Genomic DNA, 16531 nt, shown 5'->3' on the forward strand with positions numbered 1-16531 from the left:
GTATTCAAGAGGTGTTCACCCCTTGTCACTTAATCACTTTGATTTAATGAACGTGTTATTGATTCAAAAGATCAAGGTATTCAAGAGGTGTGCACTTCTTGTCACAAGATCTTTCGGTTTGATTAATACGTTTTAGTTCAAAAGATCAAGGTATTCAAGAGGTGTGCACCCCTTGTCACTCGATCTTTCGATTTGCTTAATGTGTTTTAGTTTCAAAAGATCAGGGTATTCAAGAGGTGTTCACCCCTTGTCACAAGATCTTTCGATTTAATTAAAGAAAGGTTTAAAAAAAAGTGTTAATCCAAAAGAATCGAGGTATTCAAGAGGTGTACACTTCTTGTCATTCGATTTTTCGATACCGTTTGAGAATTTTGAAAAGGAGCTCGACGTTGGATCGAGAAATTATTGAATCACCTTGGCGTTGGACCAAGATTTATTGACTTTGGATTGAAATTAATATAATATTTTTTGATATTTTTAACAATAAAAGAGAAATAAAAAGTCTAATTAAAACATATTTTTGTATTTTTAAATGAATTAATAAAGAAAACCTAAACTAGTAGTAAACACCATAAGAAAAAGGTAATAAAGAAATAAATGGGCTAAAAAAACATTAAAAGGGTGTACCAAACAAAACGTGTGGGCCAAAATGAGCAGGCCCAAAACAGAATTTAAACAACACAGGTGGGGGTGGAGCGCAGACTGCAGGATGTGTATGGTAAGGAAATTGGATTGGGCCATAACACCTTGAGTCCAACTGCTAAGACATAAGAAACAAACCCTAAAAAAACACTAGTGGGGCACCGTTCCTCACCACACATTGTCACTCTCTCTCTCACGATCTGCATCTAAACAGAACAGCAACAACAAAAAACATAATCTCTCTGTCTCTCTCGATCACTCTAATCTCTCACGGTGAACAAAAGACAAAGACAACTCTCACCTCTCTCGTGAATCTCTCGGCTCGTTCATCTCTCACGGTTTCGCATCAACAAGAATAAACACAAATAACCTTCGAGTAATAATGAGTTCAAGCAACTAAGATTCAAATCAACGATTCAAACATTACAAGCCATACATCTTCACGAAAAAAGATAAGAGTAAATTAAAAAGTACCGACTCCGAATGTTCTCGGAGGTGAATAATCCAAGGTAAACTTGATTCCCTTTGCTCTGCTTCGACCCTCCTTCTTCTAATTCTTGCTTCTTCTGTCGGTTATTTTGCTGTGGCTGTTGTTGAGTGAAGGTTTGTGAGTTGTTGAGTGAGAGATGAGAGTTGGTTCTGAGGGATTTGCGGTGAGGATATGTGATTGGGGTGTCGTGAGTTCTGTTCTGGGCAGAGCTGTGCGGGAACAATGATGGGTTGAGTTGCTTGTAGATTGAAGGGTGTATTGAAGGTTCTGAATAGGGGAGATTTGGTTGTGTCGATGACTTTGTGGAGTTTAAGCTTGATTTTGTATTGTAAGTTAATGAAGATGTGTGAAGGTTTGAAGGTGAAGCTGTTTGTTGCGAGTTGAAGGGCTACCCAAATAACATTGGAGATTAGGTGCATATAAAAAGGTGAAGGTTCTTGGAGGTTTTTCCGTTGGTTCCTCCTTTTTCCCCTGGCTCTGTTTCTGCTCGTTTTTTATAGATGGATGAGATAAGATTTGGGGGGGAAATTTAGATCCATTTCAAACAATTGAGGTTAACTATTATTAGGCTTTTTGATTGCAGGTATGTGTGGTCTATCTTTGAGCAATTCTTGGACTGGTTTGGCAGGGAAATTGGACCCTTATGTGTGGCTTGTAGCAAGAAGGCATTTGGACAGCAAGATGTAGCAGCAAAGGATGCAGGTTTTTGGACAGTAGTTTGGAGGGTAGTGTTTGGCATGGGATAGCAGAGATGTGAAGACAAACTTTGCTATTATTTTTTTCTGTCATGTTTTTGACTTGTTTGGTGTAATAACAAAAATAAATAGTAAATGGCTTTAACCAAAATGATCAATGGGCCTAAACACACAAAGCCTCCTTATTTGTAATTCTTACTATTTTTTTATATATACAACCATTTGAATAAAAAAAAGGCAATAATAATAATGATAATAACAAAAAAGTTAATAATAATAATAAATAAATAATGAAATAAAAATAATTTAAATTAAATCTAAATTAAAAATAAGATAATGTTAAAACTTAAATTAATCTAAACTATCTAAAATTATTTTTTTGTTGACTTTAATAAAAAGTCAATTTTTTCAAGATATGCCAAATGCGATGATTGGATGCACATGAAATGCGAATGCGATAATCAAATGAATGAAATATATGGGTCAAAAATTGGGGTGCGACAGATGCCCCTATTTAAGTTTCTTCTATCGAAGATGTGAAGAGACTTAAATACAAAGTACACAATTTTTGTCCTTCATATGCAAATGAAATGCAATGCATGGACTCTTTTGTTATTTTGAATGCAATATGATGTGAGACAGACTCAAATCTCTGTGGGAAACTAGCGCCACAGGAGATTAACTATTGATGGAGAGACTTGGAAAAGAGGGATAAAACTCTGGGTAAAAAGATAGCATGAACGTCTAAGGGTGGCATTAGACGACATCGATAATCAGATGAATTCGAGAGTGGCGTTGAATGAGGTGAAAACACTTTACTGGGGATTGTGACATCCAATTACTCGCTTTTGGATGACAACAAGGATTATGACATCCGATAACAGGCTTCGGATGGCAATGAAAGATTATGACATCCGATAACAGACTTCGGATGGCAATGAAGATTTATGACATCCGATAACAGGCTTTGGATGGCAATGAAGATTATAACATCCGATAACAGGCTTCGAATGACAATGAAAGATTATGACATCTGATAACAGGCCTCAGATGGCGATGAAAGATTATGACATCCGATAACAGGCTTCGAATGACAATGAAAGATTATGACATCTGATAACAGGCCTCAGATGGCGATGACATCCAATAACAGGCTTTGGATGAAAGAAAGATTATGACATCTGATAACAGGCTTCAGATGGCAACGAAAGGTTACGACATCCGATAACAGGCTTCGGATGACAATGAAGATTTATGACATCTGATAACAGGCTTCAGATGGCAATGAAAGATTATGACATCCAATAACAAGCTTTGGACGACAACGAAAGATTATGAATCCAATGACTAGCTTTGGGTGAAAGGACAAACAATGTTTTGGTAGATGCCAAGTAAGTTGGGCTTTGATCTCAAGGTAAAGATGTAAATGAGTATGAATTTTGTTTAGATGCATGATTTTTTTTGAATTTTCTATGCATGATATGTGAATGATGAATGTAATGCAATTGTATACGACAACTGAGGCAGACTCTTTTGTGAGGGGAGATTGGAACTCTGATTCCTCTACACAAGAACATTTCCAACATGGTTTTGTCACAACAATGATCCTTTTGAGAAGGACTGAATAAACTGCTTGGGGATCGCTGAAGAAAACTGCTCCTGATTGACTGCTTGCTAAATGATCCTTGCTTCAGTTCTTGAAATAAATGTTGGAAACACTTGCCCCAGCTTAACTTTTGAATAACAGGATCTTGAAGTAACGTGCCCCTGATAGGATCACTAATCAAGTCTCTTGACTGTTTGAACTTCCTTGAAAGATGAGTACTTACTTGCAAATAAAATGTTCATTCAAAAATGGTAATTTTAATGTGATGCTCAAAGCATATTTTGAAATCAAAATCATTTAGGAATGATATTATTGATGTAAAGCAAATGAATTCTAGACATTCAAAACGATGGATAAAGCAAAAGGAATTGCAAAGATCTTTAGGAGTCAGGTTAACGCAACCTTGTTGTAGTATGCTTTCAAAATAAACCTTGCTTCAATTAGGTCTTTTGAAGGTTGTAACGTGGCTTGGTTCACGGTTTTTAGAAACAAAGGATATAGGCTCAAAAACATTTGTACCCACCCCATTCTTCGTGATGAACTTCAATCCTACGCTCAGTTAACTCAAATTATACATTCAGGTTCCAAAAGGCTTTTGGACTTGCACCTATGATAATGATGATGGTTTAAAGACCAAGGGAATCTTTGAGATGGCAGTCACTTCTTCCTTTTGATAGTCACAACGTTTTATTGTTGTTCAAGGACTTTATTGACTTCTCTTTTTCGCTTTATATCCCTAAATTTTGCCTGAACTGTTTCTTTTTGAGGAGTACAGTCAGCGGGATGCCCCAATTTTGCCTAAGTCTCCTTCGTAGGTTTTGACTTAGCGGGCCTTTTTTTGTTTTTTTTGTATTTGGAAAGATAGTGACTGCCTCCATAATGATTGATGATAACCATCTTGGTCACTTTTGATTGAAACCTTTATTGGAAGGTGTACTTAATGGTTCTCTTGAATTTGAATGCACAGGTAAATTAACTGAGACCTACCCTGCCCCAAGTTAAAATTGCGGGTTTTTTCGTTTAAAAAAGAAACTCCAACTTCAAAGGCTCAAAGGGGTTGACTAGGGATTAACTTCCTTATATCTCCAGTGTTTGGGGATTGAAACAATGCCTGTACATCATCAGCAAAGTTTTATTTGAAAGCATACAATTCAATAACTTGGGTATTTTGGTTTCATCATCCTCCCTCCAATCTTTGCATAAACAAAAGCTTGATAAAGAAAGTGAAAAAGAGATATATTTTTGTTTTTTTTTAAAAGATAAAGAAGCATAAAGATAAACACAATGGGTGTAAATGGATTAATTCAAATATGTAATGCTCATTTCATTAAAATTAACATTCAAGAACAAACAAAGTTCAATGCAGTACACAATACAACACAAGGAATTGCAAACAGTAAGGAAACATGGCCTGGTGACTAATCAGTGACGAGGATGAGCTGCCTCGTCTGATTTATTGGCTCTTCAACATAATAACTTCTATTCTTAACAAACCTTGGCCTTGTTGAAGTTCTTCCATAGTCTTCAGATTCATGCCTCCAATTCAATGTGTTGAGGAATCAACTTGACGGTAGACAAACCACTTGAGGGTGAAGACAGATGAAATGAGTCTTTTATTGACAGCTTGAATGCATGAATGCAGATGCGTGAATTTTTTATTTTTTCATGTAGGAATGATGCAATGTCATATGATATGGAATGCAACACGATGCTATACAAAGACTGAATTAAAATGATAAATGTAAATGGATAACAAAACCTACTGAGGAAAGATAAGACAGTTATATGTTCTTTTACCCAAGAATCCCCTCACAAGGTTAGCTCTATAGTTTTTGGATATAACATAACCTCTACAGATGGAACGGGTTCTAAAGGTCCTTGGAGTTAACGACGAAATCAGATTTCTGCCATGCGATGGGCGAACCATCTTATGACAAATTTCATGACTAAGTCTCCTCCAAGTGGGGTTCTCGTATTAGCCATTCAAGGTGTTCACCTTGGGGACTAGCACTACACAACCACCTCCTAACTTATGTTTTCCTCTTGTTTTTCAAAGCTCGGGTTGAGAGCTTCACTCAAATATTATTCCCATACCCACAATTGAATATATACAAAAATAAAATAAAAGCGATAAAGCAAGAGTAAAGAAACATAAATAATACAAGAATAAAATATAAAGAACATAAGCATAAAAACACAAGAATAAACAAAAGCAAACACTCAAATACAAAACAAACTAAACTAGGGTTGACTCTCTTAGGATATCCCCAGCAGAGTCGCCACTTTCTGTAGCGGTAAAAATGTGACTCGAGCGTTTTCGCGCGCTCGAAGTACAACAGAGTCGCCACCGAACTTTATTTATTCCAAAAGGAAAGGGAAAATATCGATAAAACCCACGAAGATAAAAAGAAATGGATAAGATGGTCATCGCAACCAAATTTGGGTTCGGGAGTCGGTTAAGCAAGGGGAAGGTATTAGCACCCCTCACCCCCATCGTACTCGATGGGACCCATTTAGTTAGTTTCGTGTTTGAGTGTTAGTGTTTTTGTTTGCGTTCTTTAGCTTATTGATCGAGAAAAAAATAAAAGAAAGATTTTTAAAAGTTTTTTATTATTATGAGGAAAAAGAAAAGATTTTTTATTATTATGCTCGCCAAGACGTTTGTATCTTGTGCCTACGTATTCCCTCGTGCAATGGGAAAGTCAGAGCAATCGTAGTTCGGGCTAGAACCACGAAAAGTTTGTTGGTTGATTTTAGCGAGAGGTACTCGATCGCTTTCAAATGGAAATACTACGCGCACATGGATATGATATCACTACAAGAATGGATGACTAAATCAAGATAAGACATGATTTTGGCCATCATCGCATTCGAGTGGAAGATGTTCGATCTTCACATGTGGAAGTATGTTCGTATTGAAAATTGGATAAGTGTCTCGTTTATGAAAAGAGTTTTAAAAGCCATAAGGCAAAAAGGTTTGATTGAAATTAAAGATGTTTTTTTTTAAAGGGACATTTAGCAAAGGATTGAGCATAGGTGTTCACCTAGCGCGTCTCTACCCAAGGTATTGAACAGGAGCGAGCCCCATTGTCACTTGTTGTCCTTGTTAGTTAATGTATTCTGGTTCAAAAGATCAAGGTATTCAAGAGGTGTGCACTTCTTGTCACTCAATCTTTCGGTTTGATTAATACGTTTTGATTCAAAGGATCAAGATATTCAAGAGGTGTGCACTTCTTGTCACTTGATCACTTTGTTTGATTAAAGTGTTTTGATTCAAAGGATCAAGGTATTCAAGAGGTGTGCACTTCTTGTCACTTGATCACTTTGACTTTATTAATGTGTTTTGATTCAAAGGATCAAGGTATTCAAGAGGTGTGCACTTCTTGTCACTTGATCACTTTGATTTGATTAAGGTATTTTGATTCAAAGGATCAAGGTATTCAAGAGGTGTTCACCCCTTGTCACTTAATCACTTTGATTTAATGAACGTGTTATTGATTCAAAAGATCAAGGTATTCAAGAGGTGTGCACTTCTTGTCACAAGATCTTTCGGTTTGATTAATACGTTTTAGTTCAAAAGATCAAGGTATTCAAGAGGTGTGCACCCCTTGTCACTCGATCTTTCGATTTGCTTAATGTGTTTTAGTTTCAAAAGATCAGGGTATTCAAGAGGTGTTCACCCCTTGTCACAAGATCTTTCGATTTAATTAAAGAAAGGTTTAAAAAAAAGTGTTAATCCAAAAGAATCGAGGTATTCAAGAGGTGTACACTTCTTGTCATTCGATTTTTCGATACCGTTTGAGAATTTTGAAAAGGAGCTCGACGTTGGATCGAGAAATTATTGAATCACCTTGGCGTTGGACCAAGATTTATTGACTTTGGATTGAAATTAATATAATATTTTTTGATATTTTTAACAATAAAAGAGAAATAAAAAGTCTAATTAAAACATATTTTTGTATTTTTAAATGAATTAATAAAGAAAACCTAAACTAGTAGTAAACACCATAAGAAAAAGGTAATAAAGAAATAAATGGGCTAAAAAAACATTAAAAGGGTGTACCAAACAAAACGTGTGGGCCAAAATGAGCAGGCCCAAAACAGAATTTAAACAACACAGGTGGGGGTGGAGCGCAGACTGCAGGATGTGTATGGTAAGGAAATTGGATTGGGCCATAACACCTTGAGTCCAACTGCTAAGACATAAGAAACAAACCCTAAAAAAACACTAGTGGGGCACCGTTCCTCACCACACATTGTCACTCTCTCTCTCACGATCTGCATCTAAACAGAACAGCAACAACAAAAAACATAATCTCTCTGTCTCTCTCGATCACTCTAATCTCTCACGGTGAACAAAAGACAAAGACAACTCTCACCTCTCTCGTGAATCTCTCGGCTCGTTCATCTCTCACGGTTTCGCATCAACAAGAATAAACACAAATAACCTTCGAGTAATAATGAGTTCAAGCAACTAAGATTCAAATCAACGATTCAAACATTACAAGCCATACATCTTCACGAAAAAAGATAAGAGTAAATTAAAAAGTACCGACTCCGAATGTTCTCGGAGGTGAATAATCCAAGGTAAACTTGATTCCCTTTGCTCTGCTTCGACCCTCCTTCTTCTAATTCTTGCTTCTTCTGTCGGTTATTTTGCTGTGGCTGTTGTTGAGTGAAGGTTTGTGAGTTGTTGAGTGAGAGATGAGAGTTGGTTCTGAGGGATTTGCGGTGAGGATATGTGATTGGGGTGTCGTGAGTTCTGTTCTGGGCAGAGCTGTGCGGGAACAATGATGGGTTGAGTTGCTTGTAGATTGAAGGGTGTATTGAAGGTTCTGAATAGGGGAGATTTGGTTGTGTCGATGACTTTGTGGAGTTTAAGCTTGATTTTGTATTGTAAGTTAATGAAGATGTGTGAAGGTTTGAAGGTGAAGCTGTTTGTTGCGAGTTGAAGGGCTACCCAAATAACATTGGAGATTAGGTGCATATAAAAAGGTGAAGGTTCTTGGAGGTTTTTCCGTTGGTTCCTCCTTTTTCCCCTGGCTCTGTTTCTGCTCGTTTTTTATAGATGGATGAGATAAGATTTGGGGGGGAAATTTAGATCCATTTCAAACAATTGAGGTTAACTATTATTAGGCTTTTTGATTGCAGGTATGTGTGGTCTATCTTTGAGCAATTCTTGGACTGGTTTGGCAGGGAAATTGGACCCTTATGTGTGGCTTGTAGCAAGAAGGCATTTGGACAGCAAGATGTAGCAGCAAAGGATGCAGGTTTTTGGACAGTAGTTTGGAGGGTAGTGTTTGGCATGGGATAGCAGAGATGTGAAGACAAACTTTGCTATTATTTTTTTCTGTCATGTTTTTGACTTGTTTGGTGTAATAACAAAAATAAATAGTAAATGGCTTTAACCAAAATGATCAATGGGCCTAAACACACAAAGCCTCCTTATTTGTAATTCTTACTATTTTTTTATATATACAACCATTTGAATAAAAAAAAGGCAATAATAATAATGATAATAACAAAAAAGTTAATAATAATAATAAATAAATAATGAAATAAAAATAATTTAAATTAAATCTAAATTAAAAATAAGATAATGTTAAAACTTAAATTAATCTAAACTATCTAAAATTATTTTTTTGTTGACTTTAATAAAAAGTCAATTTTTTCAAGATATGCCAAATGCGATGATTGGATGCACATGAAATGCGAATGCGATAATCAAATGAATGAAATATATGGGTCAAAAATTGGGGTGCGACAGATGCCCCTATTTAAGTTTCTTCTATCGAAGATGTGAAGAGACTTAAATACAAAGTACACAATTTTTGTCCTTCATATGCAAATGAAATGCAATGCATGGACTCTTTTGTTATTTTGAATGCAATATGATGTGAGACAGACTCAAATCTCTGTGGGAAACTAGCGCCACAGGAGATTAACTATTGATGGAGAGACTTGGAAAAGAGGGATAAAACTCTGGGTAAAAAGATAGCATGAACGTCTAAGGGTGGCATTAGACGACATCGATAATCAGATGAATTCGAGAGTGGCGTTGAATGAGGTGAAAACACTTTACTGGGGATTGTGACATCCAATTACTCGCTTTTGGATGACAACAAGGATTATGACATCCGATAACAGGCTTCGGATGGCAATGAAAGATTATGACATCCGATAACAGACTTCGGATGGCAATGAAGATTTATGACATCCGATAACAGGCTTTGGATGGCAATGAAGATTATAACATCCGATAACAGGCTTCGAATGACAATGAAAGATTATGACATCTGATAACAGGCCTCAGATGGCGATGAAAGATTATGACATCCGATAACAGGCTTCGAATGACAATGAAAGATTATGACATCTGATAACAGGCCTCAGATGGCGATGACATCCAATAACAGGCTTTGGATGAAAGAAAGATTATGACATCTGATAACAGGCTTCAGATGGCAACGAAAGGTTACGACATCCGATAACAGGCTTCGGATGACAATGAAGATTTATGACATCTGATAACAGGCTTCAGATGGCAATGAAAGATTATGACATCCAATAACAAGCTTTGGACGACAACGAAAGATTATGAATCCAATGACTAGCTTTGGGTGAAAGGACAAACAATGTTTTGGTAGATGCCAAGTAAGTTGGGCTTTGATCTCAAGGTAAAGATGTAAATGAGTATGAATTTTGTTTAGATGCATGATTTTTTTTGAATTTTCTATGCATGATATGTGAATGATGAATGTAATGCAATTGTATACGACAATGTCTTAGAAAAGACTACCTGAAAAGGTTGAAAGATATCTTAAAAGACTACCTAAGGAGGTTTTTGGAATGTCTTAAAGAAGACTACCTGAAAAGGTTCTTGGAAATGGCGATGATTGTCTTAGAGAAAATTACCTAGAAAGGTTCTTAGAAAAGTAATGTGTTAAAAAGACTACCTGAAGAGGTTCCTAGAAAGGATCGTAGGATTTGTCTTAAAGAAGACTACCTAAAAAAGGTGTGGTGTGATGTATCGACCAAAGTATGCAATGCATGATTTATGTGTATTTGCATGATGCTCCAATGATAGGTTGTTGATAACCAAAGCGTATGTAGTTCGCTAACGTTGTAAGGTTGTTGGATGCTAGCGCGATTTCCCAATACTGTTTTTTTTTTGAATTTTGAAGATCATAGTTAGGAGAAAGATTTGTTCGAGGTTGTAAAGTGTGAGAACGCCTTTTCCTTATGCTGTGCGCCTTGCCCCAGTTTGATTTTGTGAAATACTCCACGCCTTTAACCTTTGGAGGTTCTCCACACCTTTAACCTTTTGGATTTTTTACCTTATGGATTTGATGCCCCATTGTTTAGCGGAAAAAGGTGCCTATGATCTCCAGGTCGTGAAGGAAATGCCCCGAGAAATAACCTTGTCATATGCTTCGATGTTTAGATTGAAGAGAATGCCCTTGATCTCCAGGATATGGAGGCTTATCATAGTGTTCTATCCTTTTGAATTTATCCCATGCTTGACATGCCCCTGATTGCTTCGAGATGTGACCCAAGTCGGTTGAACCTTTAGGTTGAATGTCCCTAGTTAATAGGATGTTTGATTGCATGCCCCTGTAATCCCTGAAATTTTTCCCCTGTTTAGGAGAACCCCCTGGATGTGATTCCCCCTATTCCAGAGTCTTTATTAGAAATGATCGCCTTTGATTAACCAATTTTGAGATCTCCTTGAGTGCTAAGTGTATGTTCGTAGATGACGTCGTACCCTTTTGAGAAGTAACTCCAATGCGATGCGTATGCAAGTTTTGAAATCGAAGTCCGTTATGAATTAGGACTGGATGATTAGAAATGAACGCTTGAAGAAGCGTAGTGATTAAAAATAGTTTTAACAAACTTAGGAGTCGGTATAACAAAATCCTGCTTAATATGCTTTCGTAGTTAACCTTGCCTCAATTAGGACTTTTGAATGTTGTAACTTGGCTCGGTTCACGGTTTTAAGAAACAATGGATATAAGGCTCAAAATTTATTTAACCCACCCCTTTCTCCTTGATGTTCTCCACATCCTAGGAATTCGCCTAATCAATGATTGCGCTTTGTTTGCAAGAGAATCGTTTCAGTTCTGATGTTGAGCAGAAGCCTTAGTAGAGATCCAAGCATTGATAAAGAAAAATGTTATGAAGATCCAAGCATTGATGTGAAGCTTTGAGGGTTTAGCAGTCACAAGATTATCCTTTGTATTTCGCCTTTGTTTTTATCCCTTATTTTTGCATGAACCAATTTCTTTAAATTTGATCCATCGGGATGCCCTAATTTTTGCCTAAGTCATTTTTGTTTTCTTTCATGAAATTTTCCATTTTGACTTAGCGGGCATTTTCCTCCTTTTTTTTTTGAATGCTCCTTTGGAAATATTGATCCTTGGATTTTGAATGTTGTGACTGCCATGTTGACTTTGATTTATATGCTTCGACTTTGATACGTCCTCGATCTCGAATGATGTATTGAGGAAGAAGATTGTTGTGAATGTTACCTCCATTGTTTCCCCAATCTTGGATGAACGCGAGGAAGAAGATATGCTTGAAACTTTGCTTGATCCTTATGCTTGAACCTTTGCTTTAACCTTTGTTCAACCCTTATGCTTGAATCCTTGCTTGGATTGACTGATTCTCTTGACAACCAAAATACACCATTGAATTAATCGAAATCTAACCTTCCCCTGGTTAGAATCAAGGTTTATTTGAAAAGTAGAAACAAGCTCCAACTCCTAGCTCGAGGGGGTGACGAGGGATTAACATCCTTATATCTCCACTGTTTGGGAATTGAGACAATGCCTGTACATCCTCGGCTCGGTCTTACCTTGAAAGCATATGTTTAGCTGGACTTAGTTATTTGTATTCGTCATTCTCCCTTAAGTTTGTTAATAATCCTAAATTTGAGATTGAATATGGAATAGAAGTGTGCGAGTGAAAGGTCGTAGTAGTGAGCGAATGAAGCGAATGAATTGACTCCAAAACCTGCATGGTCACCCCATTAGAATTTCTAACCCGAAGGTACAACTTTTATCCTGAGTAACACTTAGCAATCGTAGGGGTTGAAATTCTGAGCATGGCAAAACCTATTGATCCTAGGGACAATCTCCTTCGTAAATCCGTTGACCTTGTTTTACTCCTTAGTTCTTAAACTTGTAGAAGTAAAGGGTAATCTCGAATTCTCCTTGGGCACGTCAAACCGGTCGAGAATAAATTGTTAGTGGTGGGTTTTCGTCGTTTCGGAACTTCATGAGTTTCCTTAGACTGAACCTCTTTTGATTTTTCTAAGAATAGTATCACACCGTTCGCAATCTTCGGAGTTCGTAGATTGATAAAGAAAACCTATGACCCTTTTGCCCCTTGGTGGGGAGTCAACATATGTCGCCTTCCCTCCATCGTAGTTATGCATCTTTGTTTAGGATGTTACCCCAGTTGGACCGATCCTTGCCCCTAGGTTATCGTAGAGCGTACTTATAAGTTATGTTCATAGATGAATCCTTTTATGACTAGATACCCCTTGAGTGTATCTATGAGGGAACTCCTTTGTTGAGTTAATCTTTGCTCGATGAAAACCTTTATATAATCCTGTTGCGAATAGGCATGGACATGCGGAAGGCATGGTGAAAGACATCTTTTTTCATTAGTAAGACCCAGATCATTCTCAATATTTTATCCTCCATAGTTTATGATCCTTTGATTTTTCTCCATGAGTTTCAGGAAATCGGCTAGCACGGTAAGTGTGGATGCGGGTGAAGATAGAAACACAAATGTAGATGCGAATGTATGACTGCATGAAAATGCGAATGCATGGGTATGCGAGAGACTCCTTGTATTATAACTCCGTGTATGCAATGCAGACGGGTGACGTATAATCCTAGGGATAGCCTTAGAGGCGACATTATACCCTCGTGAAATTCTTGCAAGATAGATGTTATGACACGCCAACAGAAATCCCTTAGATTAGGGAGTATGCAGAAGGTAGCGGCTGGTGACCGTTCAAGACAGTCTCCAAATCTCATGGCCATCGAGAGGCCGTTTGACATGTACCAATGAAGTTGTCCCTCGTGGGAAGGTTCTCTATGCGGAACACAACCTATCTAAGGACGATATCGAATGAAGTGAAATCCCTAAAGGCTAGGGATGAAAGACGTATAGATGGAAATCTAAACCCTACACAAGTTAGGGGGTGCGCGGGGGCAAGCACGGGTTGATCGTTCAAGATAGTTACCAGCTCTCATGGCCATCGTGAAGCCAATCGACGTGCGTTAATGGGGACGTCCTTCAGAGGAAGGACGAAGACATTGTAAAAACATGTGGATGAAAAAAGAGAATCACTATAGGCTAGGGAGTACGTAGGAGTAAGCATGGGGTGACCGTTCAAGACAGTCACTGGATCTCATGGCCATCGAGAGGCCAATCGACGTATGCTAACGAAAATGTCCTTCGTACGAAGGATGCGATTTTAGAATTAGAATCCCTATAGGCTAGGGAATGCGTAGATGTAGGCACGAGGTGACCGTTCAAGACAGTCACTAGATCGCATGGCCATCGAGAGGCCAATTAACGTGCGTAAACGAAGATGTCCTTCGTGGGAAGGACACATAGTTGTAAGAGTACAAAGATATAAAAGGAAACTCCCTACAGGATAGGGAGTGCGTAGATGCAGGCGCGGGGTGACTGTTCATGACAGTCACTAAGTCTCATGGCCATCGTGAGGCCAATCAACGCGCATAAATGGAGGTGTCCTTCGTGGGAAGGACATGGTTTTGGAAATAGGGTCCCTGCAGGCCCGGGAACGCGTAGGAATACCTGCAAAATCAAAACGCAAGACATTTGCAGTATAAATTGCAACCACATAATAAGCATATAAGCACATAAGCCCTAGGTTCATAGGTTCGATGTAACGGCTTAGGGTGCCTACCCTTCCCATTGGTATGTTCTAGAAGGTCTCATGGGGTCGTTCGTAGCCGCCGAGACTTTTTGTCTCTTTGGATTTTAGAACAACTCATTTATCCATGAGGTTCGAGTTTTAGGGGTAGGTTCCCAGAGAGATCAGCCAAATACCAAGTCTTGCCCTCAACAAGGTCAAGCCTCGTATCAGACATTTCCGGCTATTCAACCCACTCTGAGTGGAATTATAATAAGACTCGTAGGCGATGTAATTCCCCTCTGGTCTTAAATATAATTCCCACGCTTAGGTTTAGCAGCAATTTATATATCCCCAAAAAATACAGTAAAACAAGTAATTAAATAAACATTTAGAAATTACTGTAAAAATTACTGTAGATAAAACCCGTAAATAAATAAATAAATAAATTTAATTTAATTTAATTTAAATATTTAAAAGAACCTGATCCCAAAATCCTGCTATTTGTAACTCCAGAAATGCAGTACAACAACAAATATTAAAGTAAACAAATAGGAAACCCTAAAAATAAACATTTAGAGTCGCCACCTATTCTACCAGGGCGAATAGGAAACCCTACGCAGTTGAGAGATCGGGGTAAGATTATTATAATCAGGTCGAGGGAAGGTGTTAGGCACCCTCAACCCTTTCCTAAGGTTTTATGTTCAAAGTAAAGGTTTATGGCTAAATGTTGAGGTTTATAGCTAAGGAAGTGAATAGGGCGAAAAGTGAGATTTGGACTGAATTGAGGTTTTGGGGAAGGGGACTCGCCTTGGTTATCCAAGTGCCTACATATCTCCTTAGGGAGAATCAGAGTCAACGTAGTTCGGGCACAGGGTTGTACGCCTTAGAATTGATTATGAAATTGTTTTGAAGGCTTTTTGAATGGCCTATCGTAGTTTTTGAAATGCGAAGTTCGAAGGTATTTTGAATTACCTTATCGTAGATTCGAAAATCGTAGTATTGAAAAGATGAAAATCCGTAGTGTCGTGGTTTAGTGTGTTTTGAATGTTTGGACGTACAAACCTGATTTAATATGTCACCGTTAGATGCGATGATCAATAGATTTGATCATTATAGTTACCGGATTATACGGGGTATTGCTGGTTACTCTGATCGATAGATTCGATCGTCGCGGGCAGCAAATTGAATGTATTTTAAATTTGTAATTAAGTTAAGGATTTTATCATTTATATCTCTCGTCATTGCGACTAATAGATTTAGTCGGATCGAGGAGAGAATTAAACCAGAATTAGTTAAATTAGAATTAACACTAGTAAATTAATTAATCAGATTAAATTTATTTCTCGCCAATGCGACCAATAGATATAGTCGGATCGAGGAGAAAATTATATTAATCATGGATCGGTTGAATAGGAATTAATGTTTTTTTTGCCAAATGGGCAGTGGGATTGGACAAACCCTAATACGTCGTAAACCTTCCTAGGGTTTTTATGACTTAATGGTTAAAACTAATTAAATAAATTAAACCGATATAAATCAAAATAATCGGGGAAAAATCCTAAATAATTCTAAACCCTAACCCCTAATTTATATGCTAATCCTAATTAAAACAAGTTAATTTAATTAAACATAATTATTTAATACTTAATTCAAATAATTAAACAAGACAATAGAATTAAACAAGAGTACGTTAGATCAGGATTACTGGAGATCTTATGGCTGACAAGTGAGGACACATGGTGAGCACGTAGGAAGGGAAGCGATGAATCCTTTGGAAATCATAGCATGTAAATTTCGTAAAAATAATGTTTGGGCTGGGGTTCGAACCAAGCCCTCTTGGTGCACATCTCCACTGGTTAACCACTGAGCCAATTTCCTCATTTGATAAAAATATAACAAAGAAACAATAAATAAAAATAGAAGAGAGTAATAGAACCAATCAACGTGGGCCCCTATGCTTCACGCGCGGCCAATCAGAAAGAGAGAGACGATCCGGATTTGTTGACTATCCATTCACGATTCACCACGCGTCGTCCATGGCCCCAGGTGTTGTTCATCGTCCCTCCCAACCTCATGCCTAGGATTTGCTGCGACGTGCCTTCGATTTTGCTATGACGTGATTACCAGTTTCCGTAGCTAATCCCTAAAAAAACAAAAACCTTCAAACGCGTTAATCAAATAACCCAACGTGCCAAGACCTT

The 16531-nt window shown here is 37.7% G+C and overlaps 2 long non-coding RNA genes across 2 annotated transcripts; both read left to right on the forward strand.

The window, feature by feature from the left end:
* Window positions 1–696: 696 nt before the first annotated feature.
* LOC131662366 (uncharacterized) lies at window positions 697–1978 on the forward strand. Its single transcript, XR_009301522.1, has 2 exons — window positions 697–1559; window positions 1716–1978. It is a non-coding gene; the product is annotated as an uncharacterized LOC131662366 (long non-coding RNA).
* Window positions 1979–7565: 5587 nt separating this feature from the next.
* LOC131662367 (uncharacterized) lies at window positions 7566–8847 on the forward strand. The gene is made up of 2 exons (XR_009301523.1): window positions 7566–8428; window positions 8585–8847. It is a non-coding gene; the product is annotated as an uncharacterized LOC131662367 (long non-coding RNA).
* The last annotated feature ends 7684 nt before the right edge of the window (window positions 8848–16531 follow it).

Source organism: Vicia villosa, linkage group LG3 (assembly GCF_029867415.1).
Source record: "Vicia villosa cultivar HV-30 ecotype Madison, WI linkage group LG3, Vvil1.0, whole genome shotgun sequence".
Classification (NCBI taxonomy): Eukaryota; Viridiplantae; Streptophyta; class Magnoliopsida; order Fabales; family Fabaceae; genus Vicia; species Vicia villosa.